The 21,859-nt window shown below is 43.1% G+C and overlaps 1 long non-coding RNA gene across 11 annotated transcripts in view; it reads right to left on the reverse strand.

Moving 5' to 3' along the window:
• Window positions 1–21,859, reverse strand: part of Gm31615 — a 151,558-nt gene that overhangs the window by 105,528 nt on the left and 24,171 nt on the right. Inside the window, exons 1-3 of one of the 11 annotated variants that reach the window (XR_877109.2) lie at window positions 1,451–11,844; window positions 1,304–1,366; window positions 1,030–1,067 (exon numbers count right to left, since the gene is read on the reverse strand). The exons of 2 other annotated variants lie outside the window; for them this stretch is intronic. This is a non-coding gene — a long non-coding RNA (predicted gene, 31615). Of the gene's footprint in view, window positions 1–197; window positions 11,845–21,859 lie in introns of those variants that run through there. 8 more of the 11 variants (XR_385902.3, XR_003952375.1, XR_877108.1 and 5 more) reach the window with 8 other exon arrangements.

The raw sequence follows: 21,859 nt of genomic DNA on the forward strand, positions 1-21,859 counted from the left end.
TTGTACCTCCCCCTCCTTCCCTCCCCCCTCCCTCCTTCCCTCCCTCCTTTCCTTTCTTTGTGAGCTGAGGATCAAACCTACTTGCTGGGCAAGTGCTTTACCACTGAGCTACAGCTCAGCCCCAGCTCTAATTTCCTGCCTGAGCTCTCAGTAGAAGCTGGATCTGTTTGCTCAAATGCATCTATAAAATATCTCACATGCTCTTGGTGCTTGACCGTCTCTCCGTCTCTCCGTCTCTCCGTCCCTTCCACTTGCCCAGTGTTTACAGTTGCTTAACTGTGTAGCTTTGGTCTTATCTCCTTCATAATGGAAGGTCAAAGAGTCAGTGAGCTCTCTCTCTCTCTCTCTCTCTCTCTCTCTCTCTCTCTCTCTCTCTCTCTCTCTCTCTTACACACACACACACACACACCTCCTGTCTCATCTGCCATTTGCCACGCTGTCTCATGACACGTCTTATACGCTCGTTTCTCTGTTTCATCCCTGACATTCTTTATGGTGTCATGTTTGATGCCCTTTTTCATTTCTGTTCTGAAAGAAAGATCTCTCCATGTTTCATTCTGGCTAGTGTGTGTATGGCTTCTGGGTTTCAGTACCAGAAAGGACACCAGGAAGCCCTTGGCATGCTGAGAAGTCTCTCTGTGGGGCTTGCCCTTGCTTTGGTCAAAGCGTGCCATCCCTCAAGCGTGCCGCTGTGTCCTAGATGCGCTGGCTCAACCAACAGAAGGAGCCTTCTCTCTTTTTTTCCTCTGCCCAAAACAGACAGGCTTTCCTAGCCACCAAGAGAAGCCAAACGAGAAACAAACACAGAGAAAAGAAAAAAAAAAAAGACCCTCTTATAAATTTGGATCCTTAACGTGAGCGCAGACCCAAGGTTTTCAAACCATCTTGTTCCACAAGATGCTTGCAATGTCTGCCATCAGTTCCCAAGTAAACGCAGCAGCACAGGGTTTAGGCTAAAATTGGGCTTCTTCCCTCTCCCCAACTCAGGCTGAAGAGCTGCATTTCACAGCCCGCGACTTGCTCACTGACCATATGTCCTCCAGTCACGCATTCCCCAACGTGCTCATCTGTAAAATGAAGATATTAAAGAAGTCGATGTGTGATTGAAGGTCGTGACCCAGGTAAAACCGAGAGCATATATGGAAGGCTTCCGGTGGACGCCAGCCACAGGACACGGCATTTCACAAGCAAGGGGTGGGGGCAGAGGTGGAGGGGGATCTGGGACAGGCAGGACAGGGTGCCTCAATTTCAGCTTCAGCCACCCCCATTTCACACTAACTAGCAGGTTCTATCTCCTACTTACGGCATCTCCTTTCATTCAAAGACACATTCTCCCAGGCTCCGTGGCTACTTTTAGGAGCTCGGTCTGAAATCAATCGACACAAAATGATGATATTTTAATACAGTAAAAAGCAAAAACATAACAATGACATCTTAATGCATTTCTTACCTTCAGCATAGCAACAGAGCTGGTACCCACAGCATCGTCAAACTACCCTTCTCACAACCCTGAGGAAACGTATTTTCCTCTTTAGGAATCAAGTTCTTTATTTGTAGGGCAGATGGATTGCCAGGTCATCTGTAATATTCTTTCCAATCCTGATAGTTCTGTTACCCAAGTGGAGAGATATCTGGGCTGCGTGTAGAACTCCAAGTGCTGTTGTGGGGTTCTCTTGGCCTCTTGGTTAAGAGGGAGCCTCAGACGAAGTGGGACAAGGCAATCATGGGATCCTGATTTATGGACAGTGCTGGGTATGGTGACAGGGCATCCAGGGGGGAGATGAAGCACAAACAGGAGAGAGTCGAGAATTATTTTTGTTGGGTCCACAGAGACAGTTAAATCCCCCAGGGATTAAATATCTTAGGTATAACCTTGATTCCTAGTGTTTCATAATATCTTCTGAAAATTCGAAATGAATAGCTTTCTGAGGAAAGGAATCTTTATCTCAAGTTGACCATTCTTACAATCTCACATCCATGTCCTTTCCCTTGTTAAACACCAGAGTAGTTATTTTGTTGTAAAGTGGGAAGAGGAAGTCTCCCTGCTAGGTGGTATACCTAGGGTGGCTGAAGCTGAAATCGAGACACCTGCCCACTCAGACTTGGTCTGCTCCCCTCAGCTCCTCACTCAGCATGGCTTATGAAGTGCTGCGGCTAGTGTCCTCTGAAAGTGTCCCCATGTGCAATGGCTTTGCCCAGGCTGTCTCAGAGCTGCCCGCTGGCCACCTCTTCCTCACTTTCCTTGTCTCACCACTTACCTATCTGCTCATCTTTCTCTCCAGGTCTTAGAAATACAGAATATCTTGTCAGATGTTCAACAACTGTCATTTGTCACAGGCCTGAACGGTAGAAATCTGTTTGTTTGTGGTAATAGGGATCGTATAGAATTTTGACAAAAAATAAAAATAAAAACCCAACTAGTATCAGCTCTGCAAAAATGAAACAAAAATCCAGAAAACCACGATTGTTTTTGCCTGTCTTAACCAAAGGACACTTCCCACTTTCTCCTGATGAGAACTGTAGCGATTCATCTGGTAACGGACTCTGGCTCGTCCCCAGGCACCCATGGGGCCCGTGCGCCACGCTTTGGGTTTTACCACCAGTTTCAACAGAGGTAGTAACTATATAGCTCCAACTTCAGAGTGAAGAATCAACCTCCGCACATCCCCGAAGGCAAGACTTTAAGACTGTATACTAGTTTAATTTTTGTTGAAGGGAATTTAAAACTTCGCTAACAGATACATTTAAAAATAAAGCAGGCAGGGAATGGTTTATGAGCGTTTCGTAGATGGGGAAACAGCAGCTAAGGTAATAGACTTAAATAGTGGCCGAGCAGGGACCAGAGCTGAGATGTTCTCATTTCCAGACCAGATGTTCCCAGAGAAAGGCAGTTACTGCTATTTCCCCCTTGTTGGAGATGCCTGGTTTCCACAGCAATACCAAAACCAGCATATACCCAACAGAGTCATTGGTTCCGTAATTTTAGACTTGGCGGGGACCTTAGGGACCGTCTTACTCATCAATTCTGTAGAAGGCCTTAAGGAGGGTCCAACCTCTCGGAGTCTCTCAGACTGGGGCGAAGCTGACTGCCGAAGTTGACTGCCTACCGACTCCCACTGCAGCCAGCAGTAGCTTTTCTTTTTAAATCTCTTATCTGCTTTGCATATTAATGATCCACAGAAGACTCCCTTGAAAAAGACACGCCAGACAGCCCAGTCTACAGAAATGGAGAGGTGTTTTTGACATAGTTGTTTCAAAGCAAGGACAATGGAGGGTGTACCAACCAATACACAAGATAATAAGCAACCTCGGACCAAGCTTATCTGGTGATGTGTGATGTCCCACTTCAAGCGGTGGCCTTTCTGAGTTTATGCACCTCTTTTTTTTCTGTCTACCATCAGCAAAAGGGTACCAGAAGAAGTTGTAGAATTGATACATGAGTAAGCAAATATTCTCTTTTAAAATAGCAATAGTATGCACATCCATGAGCCTCGGTGCCCACACGGAGGTCAGAGCATAATTTGTGGGAGTCAGTTCTCTCTCTCAGGCCTGGCAGCAGGCACCTTAACCCAATAAGCCATCTTGCCAACTCTGGTGGAAAACTTCAAATATCTTGCCTTTTAGCTCTTCATGTTCTAACTTCCAACAGGGTCTAGCCAAGAGCAGCTAGCTGTGAGGAAAATTATGGATTTGTTATAAGGGCGGCAAGAACATTCTTAATTGCTATAAATATTAGAATAGTTCTAAGACTGATGATACCAATTAAATGAAAGATGTAGGCAATATAATAATCTATATTTATCAAGTTCTTGATTACAAGTAATTAGTAAACTATGTAGAAGGGTACAGACTTTAGAATGAGATATACATAGTCTCAGAACCTAGTTGCTGGGAAAACACTGAGATAAACCCACCTACCCGACTGGTACTCAGTGTTGACATCTGTAGAATGAAACTTGTGAAGACTGAGTGTAATACCACACTCTGGGTATAGAAAGAATCTCTTAGAAGCATCACCTGTCAATAAAATGCCAATGGCCATTGAGCTGTGGCAGGGAATAGGAGGTGGAACATTAGCAGAAAGAAAGAGAAGACTGGGAAATAATAAGAGCTCAAAGAGAGCCATGGAGGTGTAAGACCCAACGAGCCTTATGTCCAGGGTGTCCCACTCACAGAAACGGAGACTGATGAAATAATCAAGAAGTTTATTGATCTGGTGTGCCAGGGGCTGTCCTGCCTCGATTGAGGCACAGGCAACCCAAGCACACACTTTTTATACAGTTTAAGGGCAGGCCTTGATAACAACTTGAGTTGGTTTAAGCCCATTGTTGGCCTGAGCTGACCTTCTCTTTCCACCCTTTAGAAATGGTAATTAGACTCTCCCTTACAGAGAGGCAAGTGTCTTTTCATGACCTTCCCTAGGCAGCATTGATGGCCCTGGGTGAGGTGAGGTCTTCGTCCCCAGAAGAGGGAAGTGAGACATTCTAGGTCATTATCTGCACCTGCCTTTCAGGGGCTTTTGTAAAGCTTGTTTTGCTGGGTCATTCTGGGAAGGGAGGGTTCTCCACAAACTTCTAGCGGAAGGTCCCCAGCATGCTATTCTAGCAAGGTCTTTCAGTGGTCGCCTTATGTTCTCTAAGGTCACACATTTCCCACAGAGGAAAAGATTGAGACAGAGACAGAGGAGAGATGGATGAAAACCAGGAGGGAGAGGAACCTGGAGAGACGCAGAGGGAGCCGCTGAGGAGAAGAAGCAGCAGCTGGGACTGAAGGAGAGGTCACTAACCAAGTGGTAAACATAGAGTAGATTAAATGGTTAAAAACATGAAGAGCTAGTCAGGGATGAGCCAAAGTTTGTGGCCTAGGCATTTAATAATGACTAACTAGTCTCATAGTTGTTGTTCCAGGAGCTGGGGCTGGGAAAGGAAAAACAGAATTTAATATATTTTTTAACATCTGTGCTTAGCTCTTCCTTATCACACTTGAATTTCCTTCCATTCTCTTTTCTGAAATGTTGAATATGAGTGGCTACCCTCACCCTTAACTCCTTTGCAGTCTTGCTGTGCAGCTAGCTGCGAGCGCATGATCTTTCTGCCTCAACCTCCCAGGTGCTAGGATTATAGGTACATGTGACAGTCTACCAGTTTGGTCTAGGTGGTTGTTGTTGTTGTTGTTGTTGTTGTTGTTGTTGTTTTGTCCTCTGCACCAGCAGCAAGTACTCCTAGCTGCTGAGCCACCCCCACCACTTCCTTCCACTCCCATACCCCATCCCCATCCCCCCACTTTCATCCCCCTACTCCCAAGTTCAACCTTTTCATTCACTGTTACTTTTAGCACCGACAAGTACATGCTATGCATGATATGTTACTTCCCCCGAGGTTTGAATGTGAAATACCAACATAGACACTGGTTCATGTGCTTGAGCACAATAGTCCCCAGCTGAGAGTGCTGTTCAAGGAGGGTTGTGGAAGCTCTAATAAGTGGGGCCAGACTGAAGAAGTGAGTCACTAGAGGGAGCCTTGAGGTTTGATAGTCCCATCTTCCTTTCTGTTTATTCTGCTTCTGGACAGCGGAAGGGATCACACCAGTTGCCTCCAGTTCCATGGAGGACCGTATCCCTTCCAACTGTAAGCCAAAGAAAACCATCTCTCAAGTGGCTTTCTGATAGGCATGTTGCCAGAGCAATGAGAAAAAGAACTAATACTCTTGGGAGTGATTATTTCATTAGCAAACGACTCACAACCAGCTAACTGCTCATGTATTACAGTGAAGGGGGCAGGGGATGGGGGGGGACAGGGCCTCAGGCCAGCCACCAGGAGACCTCCATTACTATTCTTCCACATTTGAATAGAAACTTGTTAAAAAGGGAAAACATGTTTTTCCAACAGGTCATAAATTAATGGAGCTGTGATGCTGGGTAAACTACCATTTCTCATATTTGGTCTCTGCACTCAGACGAATTCAGAGAGCTGTGTTTCTCCATGGATGCAGCATTTTGCATGCCCTGTGATGTGGCAGGCATCAATTATCATAATGAATGAGACAGCAGTGTTCCTTTCTTTATGGAGTGGGATTTAATAAGGACACACATGCTAAGCAAGTAAGGTTATAGATATGCTTTTAGGTAGTGATAAAAACATTCAGAGAGTCCATCAGCAACTTTTGCCTCAGCTGGACAAACCACCAGGTCATGTATGTAATGAAGTATAAAGTTTTCTTACTGAATTAGTTCAGCACATGGCGCACAGGAGGCTGTCTTCCTTCTTTACATAAATGTGACTACCCACTGAGCTACCTCTTCCCCACCCCTCCCCCCATGACTTCTGTTGTGTGTGAGAATGGTATATATGTGTATGTAGGTGTGCACTCATGGAAGCCAGAAGACGTCGCTGTCCTGCTGTGTCTTGATATTTGTGTTCCCTTGAAACAGAGACTCTCACTGAATCTGACCCAGCGAGTCCCAGACATCCCCACTCCCCATAGTGCTGGGATTGCATATGTACTTAGCCGTGCGTGCGTGTGTGTGTGTGTGTGTGTGTGTGTGTGTGTTAAGTTTCAGACTCTTGCTGGCATAAAAAGACTCTCATTCACTGAGTCATCTATCCAGGGCAGATATATGACTCATAAAAAGTAGACCTACTATGATGATAGGAAATCTAAAAGAAAATCTTTGTAAAACCTTAACAGAACTGAGAGAGCTGTATTAGGAAATATGTTTGCTTCATATGTGGAAGTTGTCAGAATCAGTATGGGCAGGGTGGGGAACTGGCTCAGTGGGCATGACGCTTGCTGTTACAAGCATGAGGACCCAAGTTGAAGTCTTCAGGTCCCATGTAAAACCACTAGCCACCATCTGTAACCAAAGTACTCCCTCTGAGGGATTTGAGGCAAAGGCAGGCGAACCAGAAGCTCCTGGACCAGTCAGCTTTGTGTAGGTGCACAGCACAGTGGCAAACGTCAGACAGACTCTGCCTCACATAAGATGCTAGCTCGGACTGACACTGGAAACTGTCCCGTGTCCCCTATAGTGTGCTGTAGTATATGCATGTCTTCAGACATACATGCACACACATCCTATACCTCCCCCCCAACACACACACACACACACACACGGAGCTCGCTGTATCAAGCCCTAACGAAAAGCAAATATACCTGATAGATTATGAAGGGGGAATTTCATGAAAGTATGCTGACAGTAAGATCTATCACAAAAGGTTGCCTGACTATATTTTGCACAAAAATTGCTTATACAAGGACAGCTGTCCAGTAAGTCTTTGTTCAGCCTAGGCTGGCACCATCTTGCTTATTAATTCTTGTGGCCAAGGATGATCATTTCAAAATGACATACACAGCACTCCTCACATCGCCTCGTTTCCCTTTACCCTGCCCCCTGTGACAGTTTCCATGGTTTCTGCCCCGCTTGTTTCGTGTGCAATGCTCCCCGACTGCTCACAATCCAGCATTGCTCTGTAGAGAGCCTTTCTCTTTGTGATTTAAGTTGATGCAGGTGAACTAGAAATATTCAGTAATAGTAATGGAATATGATGGGAATTTTTTTTTTTTGTCACACATTGGGAAGCTGGAGCCCAGTTACATCAGGGATAGCCTGGCACCACTGTGCCTCAGGGCAGGCTGCCATAGACTTGCTCTTCTTGTCAGTCACTTCATGGCCACACAATGGCAGGTAGATGTGCAGAACTCTACATCAGTTGCAGGCAGAAGAGAGATAAAGGGTAACACAGAGTTGCCAATTTAACATGACTCCTTTTAGAGAGCTTTCTTGAGCCCTCATCTAGAACTTCCACTTACAGTTAGTTTCTTAGTTGAAACTAGACCACTCTGGCATTTTTCCGCTGGGCACATGCCTACACTAAACAAATCCAAAACTACATGAATAGGAGATGATGGAGGGTGGGCCTGGGCCGGTGAGCTAGCAGCATATAGCACAGGGTAGGCCAAATGTTACTAAAATAAAGTCTCAACATCTAGAAGACAAGTATTTATCATTGGAAGATCATTACAACACAGTATTTGACATGTATCCCCCTACATAGCAAATACCACAGGGCATACAAACGATCTTCCCCCAAAGTTTTACCTCTCCAAATCTATTGCTTGTGCTCTGCCTGTTACTGTCTCAGCAAGACCCACCTGTCACACAACCCCAAGGCACGCTTTGAATACGTAGGAAGCATCCTACTCATCTTCAACGAACTCATCGTTCCTGTTTTATTTCTCAGCATAGGTCTGAGAATTCACATAAGCAAATAAACCAACGGAAGAAATAAATAGCTAAGGAACCACGCTGGCTGGGATAGAAGGGTAAGGGGGTGTTGAGAAGCACAGACACAGAATACAGACACTGAGGGTCCGGGACTGTAGCAGGGCAGTCAGCAGTGGGTGTCCCTGATCTTCTGCTCTCCAGGGACCTAAATACCTATATATCGTCTGGCTGGAAGGCTTACTGGCATTCACTAAGTACAACAAAGCTGTAATGCATATGCAGGCGTGTGCCAAGTCAGGCTTGATGAATGCCAAGGACTCCTGCAGATACAACCTCATCTTATATTCAGAGATGCTCTGGGGCAAAGCAATGTGCAGGAGTGTGGGCACAGTGGCCTTGCACAGATCTGAGGAAGCCGAGGGACTTCTGTGTACAGCTGTGGTCAAAAGAGGGGAAGACAGGAAGTGGAGAGGAACAGGCCACCTAGCCGCCACTGCCCCTTCTGGACCTAACTTTCTTGGGCTAAAAGTTGGATATAAACACTGTTAACCAGCTCCTAAGGGACGATGTCCTTAGGGACATTGATGTTTTAAGAACCACAGATGCCAGGCCACAGACTGGCCACATTTTGATACTTTAGGGAGGTTGTTTGTTTTAAAATTAGGAATGGATGGGGATCATTAAAAAAAATGCCTTCTTCAAAGAGAACATGTTTATATAGATGGTTAGAAACTTGAATAGGGGACAAGGTATGACTTACAAAAGACTGCAGCAAAGGTGATGGGATATCATCTCCAAGATTAGTAAATAAAACAACAGCTTCTAGCTTTTTTGCCCTCTCTTGCTTCCTTCGAGGGAATTCTGTGACAGAGAGTTCCATGTGGCAAAGAGCTGCAGAAAGCCTCTGGATAATACCTAGTGTCTTAGTTAAGGTTTTCTTGCTGTGAAGAGACACCATGACCAAGACAACCCTTATAAAGGAAAATATTTAATTGGGATTAGCTTACATTTTTAGAGGTTTAGTCCATTATTTGCCATGGTGGGACATGATGGTGTGTAGGCAGACATGATGCTGGAGAAGGAGCTGAGAGTTCTACATCTTAATCTGCAGAAAGAGACTGAGACACACTGGCCAAATTTGAGCTTCTTAGACCTCAAAGTCCACCCCCAATGACCCACTTCCTCCAGCAAGGCCATACCTACTCTTATAAGGCCACACCTAATAATGCCACTCACTATGACCAAACATTCAAATGCATGAGTCTATGGGTCCATTCCTATTCAAACTACCACATCTGATGAGAAACCAAAGTCACCAAATAAACAACTCATAAGGTGCTGAAGGCAATCTTTGCGTGAACTTAGACTTAGTGAGTCAAGAACTCCCATCATACCTTAGTTTAGGTTTTATAAAAGACCTTAAGACAGAGATCCTGAGCTAAACTGTTGTTGAACTCTGGACCTACAGAAACAAGCAGCTGATTCAGGGATGGGGGGAGAGGGTGTCTGCTACCCTGTAAATATATATATGATTTTTTGAAACAGGGTTTCTCTGTATAGCCTTGGCTGTGCTGGAACTCACTCTATGGACCAGGCTGGCCTTGAACTTAGAAATCCACCTGCCTCTGCCTCCCAAGTGCTGGGATTAAGGGCTTGCGCCACCACTGCCTGGCACAATATTTGCTACTATAAGAACAAGTCATGCAAAAATCTTTATCAGTCTTTATCATTTGACATACAAAAGAATATCTTGGTCATGGGAGATTTTTCATTCCCATGAAATACTGTATTCTTTATACTGTCAAAGCCCAAAAAGCTACTGTGCAGCACAAAGTTTGACTGCGTAGAGGTAATCCAAGTCAGAGAACACAGGCTAATCCCTGGCACATAGTAGGTGCTAATTAACGAAAATTGAATTGCTCAACCAAGGCTAAGCAAGAGCCCTAAAGGATAAATAGTGAGATTCTGCAAAAACCTGGAGGTTTCCTTCTCCTTTTCCCCATCTTTTCTTTTTGTTTGAGACAGAGTCACATATAACCTTGTCCTAGGCGCTGTTTCAGTGCTGTGAGGAGACACCATGACCAACACAACTCTTTTCAAAGAATGCATTTAACTGGAGACTTGCAGAGGTTTGGTTCATTTCAGAGGTTCATTATCATCATGGCAGAGAGCATGACAGCATACCAGGCTCTGGGTGTTTGAAACCTCAAAGTCCACCCCCAATGACACACTTCCTCCAACAAGGCCACACCTCCTAATCCTACCAGTCCTTCCAAACAGTTCCACTCCCTGGTGACTAAGTATTCAAGCTTGAGCCTATGGGGACCATTCTCATTCAAACCACCACAGACTTAGACTGACCTTGAACTCACTGTATAGCAGAAGGTGAAAATGACCTCTTGACTCCCTCCCTGCTTTCCAGGTCTGGACCTGCATGCATGTGTTGCCATGCTTGACTTACCATAAATTAGAATCATTTGAGAGTTTTATTCACACACACACTTGGGCTCACCATCGTGGGGGGGGGCAGTGAAGGCAAGTAATTTTCATGTTCAAAATTATTCAGGTGATGTTGACACTACTGGTTCTAAAACCACACTTAGAAAACACTGCACAGGGCACTGGTTTTTGCAGTTTCCTGTGGTACGGGAAGAGCAGCACTTCCAGACCACTCAGTGCATCAAGACAGCAAAACTAAAGGGAGGCCGACTTTAGGGAGGGAGGGCTCTTGGTTATTAGGAGGTGACCGGTGTTCTGAGGCAAGGAGCTTCATACACTAGAGAAATTAAACAGGAGCTATTGATCTGATTTCAAGGGCTTTCCTTTAAATGTTACAGCTTAAATACTCAATCTAGCTGTAGAGGGAGAAAATAAGACTGGTGTTGTAATCCAGCTATGAGAATGGAATAGCCACACAAGCAGGTTCACTGGGTATTAGTGAGAGAGACCAAATAGGATTTGAAATCAGTTGAACTCAGATCTGATCTGCTGTCAGTCAGGTGCCCTGAGATCTGTTTACAGCTATTTAATTGTATGCACATTTATTTACCTGATAGAATGGTTTAGGGGTTTCCAGAGGCCCAACTCACTCCAGGATCTTAGTTAACTAGAGATCCTGAAAGCCATTCAGAGCATTTCTCATTAGTGCCTGATCTGACTTTTGCCATTTTAGAACATAGCATGGTTTTCCCTGTTGGCACCCATTGAATTTACTTTCCAAGTTAAAAATTATTAAAGTAGTTAGAAGAGGACATGGTTGTCCTTACTCTCCATCTGTTTTTAAAGTTCATTTGTTTTCTTGGTGTCCCAGAGGCTGTGATATTAATAGATTGCTTTCCAAAAACACAAGATCCCAGGCTGCAAAAAATGGCAGAGCAGCTGGGACAGGGTCCTACAGGCCTACATCTGCACCCAGGAGATGGTGCTGATCCCCAGTGTTCTGTGCATTTTCCCTGCCAGAGAAGAGCTTGCCTTCAGGAAGTGTCTGACACTGGACTCAGATGAGATCTCCATTTTTTTTCTCCAGTGACTATCGAAGGTGGGTCCACTCAAGAGCGCACAGGCCACACAAGCGACAGAGCAGCTGGGACAGGGTCCTACGGGCCTACATCTGTACCCAGGAGGTGGGGCTGTTTCACAGTCCTCTGTGTACTGGTCTTACCAGGAGAAAACTGGTCTCCCAGGAGTGCTGACACAGGCTTACAGACTCACGGGAGGAACAAGCTCCAGCCAGAGATAGCAAGAACATCTAACAACAGAGATTACCAGATTTCTAATGGCAAATGCAAGAATCTTACTAACAGAAACCAAGACTACTTGGCATCATCAGAACCCAGCACGCCACCACAGCAAGTTCTGGATACCCCAACACACCAGAAAACCAAGATTAGGATTTAAAATCATATTTCATGATGCTGGTAGAGGATTTTAACAAGGACAAAAATAACTCCCTTAGAGAAATACAGGAGAACACAGCTAAACAGGTAGAAGCCCTTAAAGAGGAAACATAAAAATACCTTAAAGAATTACAGGAAAACACAACCAAACAGGTGAAGGAATTGAACAAAACTATCCAGTATCTAAAAATGGAAGTAGAAACAATAAAGAAATCACAAAGAAAGACAACTCTGGAGATAGAAAACCTAGGAAAGAAACCAGGAACCATAGATGCAAGCATCACCAACAGAATACAAGAGATAGAAGAGAGAATCTCAGGTGAAGAAGATACCACAGAAAACATTGACACAACAGTGAAAGAAAATGAAAAATGCAAAAAGATTCTTACTCAAAACATCCAGGAAATCCAGGACACAATGAGAAGACCAAACTTAAGGATAATAGGTATAGAAGAGAGTGAAGATTCCCAACTTAAAGGGCCAATAAATATATTCAACAAAATTATAGAAGAAAACTTAACCTAACCTAAAGAAAGAGATGCCCATGAACATACAAGAAGCCTACAGAACTTCTAATAGTTTGGACAAAAAAAGAAATTCCTCCTGTCACATAATAATCAAAACATCAAATGCACAAAACAAAGAAGAATATTAAAAGCAGTAAGGGAAAAGATCAAGTAACATATAAAGACAGACCTATTAGAATTATACCAAACTTCTCATCAGAGACTATGAAAGCCAGAAGATCCTGGACAGATGTCACAGAGACCCTAAGAGAACACAAATGTCAGAATAGGCTACTATACCCAGCAAAACTCTCAATTACCATAGTTGGAGAAACTAAAGTATTCCATGACAAAACCAAATTTATAAAATATCTTTCCATGAATCCAACCCTTCAAAGGATAATAAAGGGAAAACTCCAACACAAGGAGGGAAACTACACCCTAGAAAAAGCAAGAAAGTAATCTTTCAACAAACCTAAAAGAAGGTAGCCACATGAACAGAATCCCAGCTCTAACAACAAAAATAACAGGAAGCAACAATTACTTTTCCTTAATATCTCTTAATATCAATGGACTCAATTCCTCAATAATAAGACATAGACTAATAGACTGGCTATGTAAATAGGACCCAACATTTTGCTGCATACAGGAAACCCACCTCAGTGACAAAGACAGACACTACCTCAGAATAAAAGGCTGGAAAATAATTTTCCAAGCAAATGGTCCCAAGAAACAAGCTGGAGTAGCCATTCTAATATGGAATGAAATCAACTTTCAACCTAAAGTTATCAAAAAAGAGAAGGAGGGAAACTTTATACTCATCAAAGTTAAAATCTTCCAAGATGAACTCTCAATTCTGAACATCTATGTTCCAAATGCAAAGGCACCCACATTCATTAAAGAAACTTTACTAAAGCTCAAAGCACACATTGAACCACACACAATAATAGTGGGAGACTTCAATACCCCACTCTCACCAATGGACAGATCATGGAAACAGAAAATAAACAATGAAACTAACAGAAGTTATGAAACAAATGTGTTTAACAGATATTTATAGAACATTTTATCTTAAAACTAAAGGATATACCTTCTTGTCAGCACCTCATGGTACCTTCTCCAAAACTGACCATATAATCGATCACAAAATAGGCCTCAACAGATACAAAAATGTTGAAATAATCCCATGCATCCTATCAGATCACCAAAGACTGAGGGTGATCTTCAATAACAACATAATTAATAGAAAGCCCACATATACATGGAAGCTGAACAACACTCTACTCATTGATAACTTGGTCAAGGAAGAAAGAAAGAAGGAAAGAAAGAAAGAAAGGAAGAAAGGAAGGAAGGAAGGAAGGAAGAGAGAGAGAGAGAGAGAAAGAAAGAAAGAAAGAAAGAAAGAAAGAAAGAAAGAGAGAGAGAAAGAGAGAGAGAGAGAAAGAGAGAGAGAAAAAAAGAAAGAAAGAAAGAAAGAAAGAAAGAAAGAAAGAAAGAAAGAAAGAAAGAAAGAAAGAGGGAGGGAGGGAGGAAAGAGAAGAGAAGAGAAGAGAAGAGAAGAGAAGAGAAGAGAAGAGAAGAGAAGAGAAGAGAAGAGAAGAAAAGAAAGAAATTACTTTTTAGAATTTAATGAAAATGAAGCCACAACATACCCAAACTTATGGGACACAATGAAAGCATTCCTAAGAGGAAACTCATAGCCCTGAGTGCCTCCAAAAAGAAACTGGAGAGAGCATACACTAGTAGCTTGACAGCACACCTAAAAGCTTTAAAACAAAAGGAAGCAAATTCACCAAAGAGGAGTAGACAGCAAGAAATAATCAAACTCAGGGCTGAAATCAACCAAGTGGAAACAAAAAGAACTATACAAAGAGTCAACAAAACCAGGAGCTGGTTCTTTGAGAAAATCAACAAGATAGATAAACCCTTATCCAGACTAACTACAGGGCACAGGAACAGTATCCTAATTAACAAAGTCAGAGATGAAAAGGGAGACATAACAAAAGAATCTGAGGAAATGTAAAAAATTATCAGATCCTACTACAAAAGCCTGGATCCTATAACAAAACTGGAAAATCTGGATGAAATGGACAATTTTCTAGACAGACAACAGGTACCAAAGTTAAGTCAGGATCAGATAAATGATCCAAACAGTCCCATCATAAAAAAAAAAAAAAAAAAAAAAAGCCCAGGACCAGACGGGTAGAGTTCTATCAGACCTTCAATAATTCCAATACTCCTCAAACTATTCCACAAAATAGAAACAGAAGGTACTCTATCCAATTCGTTCTATGAAGCCACAGCTACTCTGATACCTAAACCACATAAAGACCCAACAAAGAAAGAGAACTTCAGAACAATTTCCCTTATGAATATCGATGTGAAAATACTCAATAAAATTCTCCCAAACCAAATCCAAGAACACATCAAAGCAATCATCCATCATGATCAAGTAGGCTTCATCCCAGGGATGCAGGGATGGTTCAAAATACAGAAATCCATCAACGTAATCCACTATATAAACAAACTCAAAGACAAAAATCACATGATCATCCCATCAGATGCTGAGAAAGCATTTGACAAAAATCCAACACCCTTTCATGATAAAAGTCATGGAAAGATCAGGAATTCAAAGCCCATACCTAAACGTAATAAAAGAAGTATGCAGCAAACCAGTAGCCAACATCAAAGTAAATGGATAGAAACTTGAAGCAATCCCACTAAAATCAGGGACTAGACAAAGCTGCCCACTCTCTCCTACCTATTCAATATAGTATTTGCAGTCCTAGCCAGAGCAATTAGACAACAAAAGGAGACCAAAGGGATATAAATTGGAAAGGCAGAAGTCAAAATATCACTATTTGCAGATGATATAATAGTATATATGAGTGACCCCAAAAATTCCACCAGAGAATTCCTAAACCTGATAAACAACTTCAGTGAAGTAGCTGGATATAAAATTAACTCAAACAAATCATTGGCCTTTCTCTAAACAAAGGATAAACAGCCTGAAAAAGAAATTAGGATAACAACACCGTTCTCAAGACTCACAAATAATATAAAATACCTTGGTGTGACTAAACAAGTGAAAGATCTGTATGATAAGAGCTTCAAGTCTCTGAAGAAAGAAATCAAAGAAGATCTCAGAAGAAGGAAAGATTTCCCATGCTCATGGATTGGCAGAATTAATATAGTCAAAATGGCTATCTTGCCAAAAGCAATCTACAGATTCAATGCAATCCCATCAAAATTCCAACTCAATTCTTCAACGAATTAGAAAGTGCAATTTGAAAATTCATTTGTAATAACAAAAAACCTAGGATAGCAAAAACTATTCTCAACAATAAAAAAACCTCTGGTGGAATCACCATCCCTGACCTCAAGCTATGCTACAGAGCAATTGTGATAAAAAGTGCATGGTACTGGTACAGTGACAGACAGGTAGATCAATGGAATAGAATTGAAGACCCAGAAATGAACCCACACGCCTATGGTCACTTGATCTTTCACAAAGGAGCTAAAACCATCCAGTGGAAAAAAGACATCATTTTCAACAAATGGTGCTGGCTCAACTGGCAGTTAGCATGTAGAAGAATGCTAATTGATCCCTTCTTATGTCCTTGTACAAAGCTCAAGTCTAAGTGGATCAAGGACCTCCACATAAAACCAGAGACACTGAAACTTATAGAGGAGAAAGTGGGGAAGACCCTGGAACATATGGGCACAGGGGAAAAATTCCTGAATAGAACAGCAATGGCTTGTGCTTTAAGATTGAGGATTGACAAATGGGACCTCATGAAACTGCAAAGCTTCTGCAAGGCAAAGGACACCGTCAATTAAACAAAAAGACCACCAACAGATTGGGAAAGGATCTTTACCTATCTTAAATCAGATAGGGGACTAATATCCAATATATATAAAGAACTCAAGAAGGTGGACTTCAGAAAATCAAATAACCCCATTAAAAAATGGGGCTCAGAACTGAACAAAGAATTCTCACCTGAGGAATACCGAATGGCAGAGAAGCACCTGAAAAAATGTTCAATATCCTTAATCATCAGGGAAATGCAAATCAAAACAACCCTGAGATTCCACCTCATACCAGTTAGAATGGCTAAGATCAAAAACTCAGGTGACCGTAGATACTGGTGAGGATGTGGAGAAAGATGAACACTCCTCCATTGCTGGTGGGATTATAAGCTGGTACAACCACTCTGGAAATCAGTTTGGCGATTCCTCAGAAAATTGGACATAGTACTACTGGAGGATGCAGCCATACTACTCCTAGGCATATACCCAAAAGATGCTCCAACATGTAATAAGGATACATGCTCCACTATGTTCATAGCAGCCTTATTTATAATAGCCAGAAGCTGGAAAGAACCCAGATGCCCCTCAACAGAGGAATGGATACAGAAAATGTGGTACATTTACACAATGGAGTATTACTCAGCTATTAAAAACAATGAATTTATGAAATCCTTAGGTAAATGGATGGATCTGAAGGATATCATCCTAAGTGAGGTAACCCAATCATAAAAGAACACACATGATATGCACTCACTGATAAGTGGATATTAGCCTAGAAGCTTGAAATACCTAAGATACAATTTGCAAAATACATGAAACTCAAGAAGAAGGAAGATCAAAGTGTGTATACTTTGATGCTTCTTAGAAAGGGGAACAAAATACCCATGGGAGGAGTTACAGAGACCAAGTGTGGAGCAGGGACCGAAGGAATAACCATCCAGAGACTGCCCCACCTGGGGATCCATCCCATAAACAACCACCAATATCAAACACTATTGTGAATGCCAACAAGGGCTTGCTGACAGGAGCCTGATATAGCTGTCTCCTGAGAGGCTCTGCCAGTGCCTGACAAATACAAAAGTGGATGCTCACAGCCACCCATTGGATGGAGCACAGGGTCCCCAAAGATAGAGCTAGAGAAAGTACCCAAGGAGCTGAAGGGGTCTGCAGCCCCATAGGAGGAACAACAATATGAACTAACCAGTACCTCCAGAGCTCCCTGAAACTAAACCACCAACCAAAGAAAACACATGGTGGGACTCATGACTGTAGCTGCATATGTAGCAGAGGATGGCCTAGTCAGTCATCAGTGGGAGGAGAGGCCCTAGGTCCTGTGAAGGTTCTATTCCCCAGTATAGGGGAATGCCAAGGCCAGGAAGTGGGAGTGGGTAGGTTGGTGAGCAGGGGAGGGGGAGGAGTTAGGGGGTTTTCAGAGGGGAAACTAGCAAAGGGAATAACATTTAAGACGTAAATAAAGAAAATATCTAATAAAGAAAAGAAAAACCCACCAGCTCCCAGAGCCACCACCTCCAGGTCTGTATCACTAGCTGCAGAAGTCAGCAATGGTGGTGCTTGTGGTAGGAATTCATTGCTGTCTGTATGTTGGCGTGCTCTTGCAGGCCTGGGTTACTTGTGTACTTTCCTTATAATCCTTTCAAGTCATCCAAGAGTTGTCATGTGACTAAGACAATGCCCAAGTGACAATTTCAGGTGTCAGCTTGGTTTTTGTTTGTTTGTTTTTTTGTTTTGTTTTGTTTTGTTTTGGGCCCTGGCTGTCTTCCAGCAATTTCCAGTATCAATATCGTCCCTTCAAGACCGACTTTGTCGAAGCCCTCTTCGGAAATATCTGTGGCTGACATCCATGGAAAGGAGAGAGAATAAAATAGCGTGGGGGGTGTGAGGGCCAAATTTACATTTTAAGTTTGAATTATTGTGTCTAAGAGACCCATAAAACAAAAGGCCTCTAACCTGTAACCCCCTTGCCCAAAAGAGCGACACTTCTGAGATGCTGGAGGCTACCCTTTAAGGGAGATAACAAGCCATGTGTTTCTCCTCTAAACAAACTCCCTGACCAACTATACTGAATGTGTTTGCTCACATTAAGCAGATGGTACCTGGGCAGGAAACACATCAGGATGTTTCTGGGCGCCAATTGGATGTAGGTGGGAGGTACAAAGGCTGGAAATTCATCAGGCAATATGCTTGCCTCTGATTGGACTTGATAGGAAATATGGGTTTGCCTTTTTAAGCCTCTGCAAAATGTGGCCATTTTCTGGAAACCCAGGAACAGACCTGGCCAGAGTCCATCATCCTGGCCAGTATTTAATTAAAGCTTGCTTCAAATCTGACTCAGAATTGTGGCAATTCTCTTACTCTCTCCCAGCCAGATGAACAGGCGAAGATAGAAACTTGCCTTCCAAAAGCTTCTAACCTATCAAAAAAGGGACATTTATGAACAATAACAGCAGGCTGATAAAAAAAAGTTCACAGTAAAGGGTAGGTGACATGGCTCAGCAGGTGAAGACTCTGCTCAGTCCCAGGGAACTTGCTCGCTGGGGCTTGAATGTCCCTTGAAAACCATTGTTGCAGTATTAGAAGGTGGAACTTTAAAGAAATTTATGAACTGTGTGTTGAAGTGTGCCCATAATGAGTAGGGTGAGCTTGGCCCTAGGTCCCGTGTCTCACGCACACAGCTGCCCCTCTGCCGATGCATCCTCACCAGATGTGGGTGTCAGCCTCTTACACTTCCCAGCCTCCCAAACCCTGAACCAAATGCCATCTACTCTGTACAGCTGCCCAGTCTGTGGTATTCTGTGAGATCAACAGAGCGAATGCGGCACTGAGCACTGCTGAGCTCGCGTGCCGTGAGCAAAGCATCTGTCCGTTCCAGTCTTCGGTTTTGACTTCACATTCTTAAATAAAACCCTAAGCCAAGCCTGATGAGACATGAGAAAAACCTCAGCGTTCCAAGTTCAGGGCCACCCTGATCGCACATCCAGTTCCAGGGCAGGGAAAAAGCAAAACTTTAGGCTGAACTGATGCTAAAGCAAGCTAAGCACTCTTTAAAACTGAAGCCAAAGCCTTTAGGTCCAGCAAAGATAATGGGGTATATTGCATCCCGCTGGACCGGCAAGAAAGACGCAACAAACCAGAATCTTCCGCGGCAAGAGCTTTATTGCTTGTTTCTCAGGAAGACCCCAAACCGGGAAAATGGCGCTGCTTTTATAACCCCCAGCGTGACGTTTCAGCACCTGATATGGCGTGACAGCTCCCGATTCGTTGCTTGCCCATCACCCCACTATTACACCCGGAGAATGGGAGTGACTAGGAGTGAATTCACTCTCGCACCTGCGTACAAGGCTTGTTTACTAGTTAGGCACAGTGAAGGCCCGCACCATCTGATAATGGCGATTGCTCACGGCACACACGGCTCTCCTCAGAGATTACTGGCGGCACGCATGCGATTGCTCGCAGCACTTACTGGCTCTCCACAGGGGTATCGAGTGGCCCATTCACAATACACTAGAGCCAGTTTCCTTTGCCTCATGCCCCTGGGCTAATGCTAATGTGTTTTTCTTGTAGTGTGTAGGTTTCAGGGTTAGCCATCTCTAAGATGGCTGTCTCCAGTGTCTCTGGAACCAACCTTCCTTGTCAGATTCCAAGCTCACAGGTAACCCAAAGCTTTCAAAAATGTAGATTTCCTTGGGTCTTTAAATTCCCATATTGTTTCCCCACTTTTATTAGTCATCCCTGATCTTGGCAAGTGCATGTGCATACATACATACATACATACATACACACACACATACATACAGATACACACACACATACACCCACCACCACCACCGCACACATACACACTCCTTCTAATCATGTTGCTTACATCTACTTTGAAGGTCTTTCCAGCTAACCTTTTTCCTGACCCACCCCACAATTTCCTCTGTTTTGTTATTTAACAGACTAGCCAAATAATTGACTTAGATAATTTGCTTCCTTCCTACTAAAAGCACTTCACCGCTGCCACAGCCCTTTCAGAGCCTCCTGCAGGTTTTGTCTTAGAGCATGGATAAAGAACACCGGCCGCACATTCAAATCCTGCACTTGGAGCCATTTGCTGGGGAACGGGGATAGGGAGGAATTGCAAACTCAGCGGCAGTGGTCTGATACAGGTGCCTGTGTGTACCTGCAACACTGAGGTTTAAAGCTAGTGAATCGGTTCCCAGGGGAGGCCTTTGATAGTGTTAATAATTAGCAAAACATTTCCTCCTTCCAGCTAGGGTGCCACTTATTTCTGTGAAAAGACTATTCTGAAATGGGTTCATTGTTTTCCTCTAAAAGTATCTACTTTTGTCAGTTGTTGAACATCTAACCTTAAGGACATGCAAAGTCAAGATCCCACAGTTAGTGAACTCTGCATGTTGCCCCTCTCCTCCCCTCCCCTTTCCTGTCTCTCTCTTTTGAGACAGATTCATACAATATAGCCCTAGTTCAGTGGTTCTCAACGTCTCTACTGCTGTGACCCTTTAATATAGTTCCTTATGTTGTGGTGATCCCACAACCTTAAACATATTTCATTGCTATTTCATAACTGTAATTCGCTACTATTATGAATCATAATGTAAATATTATATGTAGGATATCTGTTATGCATCTCCCGTGAAAGGATAATTCAACCCCTCAAATGGTTCAGAACCACTGTTCAGAACCAAACAGACCAGAACTTTGTGTCCTAGACATTCAAACTGGCCACTAGCTATTGTCTTCTTGATAATGACAGAAGCACAGGTTGGTATGTTCTGTGACTGCAGGGTCTGACTATGAGCTCAATACCAGGAGACATGGCTGTCCTGTCACCCCACTCTCACCATTAATTACAATCTGAATTATAGAACTGCTCAGTTGAATTGTGTTGACTAGAGGAATCTTCTGTTCAGAGTCAGGGTGGGGTGTGAAAGAGTAATGCCACAGTCATTTTTAGTTTCTCGAATTTAGAGATATTGTATGTTTTGATCCACTTCAAAATGCAATATTCCTTGAAATACAAACAGTTCGTATTTCAGCAGAGACCAGCACAGACTGGAGAAAGAAACACCAAAGCTGGGGAAGGAGGAAAAGGGACAGAGATTTTGTTCCCCTTGCAAAACAGCTCATTAAAGGTGATCTGACTTTGGTTTGTATTTACCCCTCCTGGCTACCGTTAGCTGATGACCACACGATAAGGCGTTTCTCCTTGGGGAGGGAGATAACAGCTTTTTTGAGTCCAAGGTGTGTTGGTTTCTCTTCCTTAGTGAGTAAATCCATACTCCCTTACCTTCACTAAGTGTTCAACTGTCTAGCTGTAATTTTTCCTGGGACTTCCATCGCTGTGGCAAGTGCATCACTCTGTCCTCTTTTCTTTCTCTTTTCATGAGAATCATTTAATA

This window comes from Mus musculus, chromosome 17 (assembly GCF_000001635.26).
Source record: "Mus musculus strain C57BL/6J chromosome 17, GRCm38.p6 C57BL/6J".
Lineage (NCBI taxonomy): Eukaryota > Metazoa > Chordata > Mammalia > Rodentia > Muridae > Mus > Mus musculus.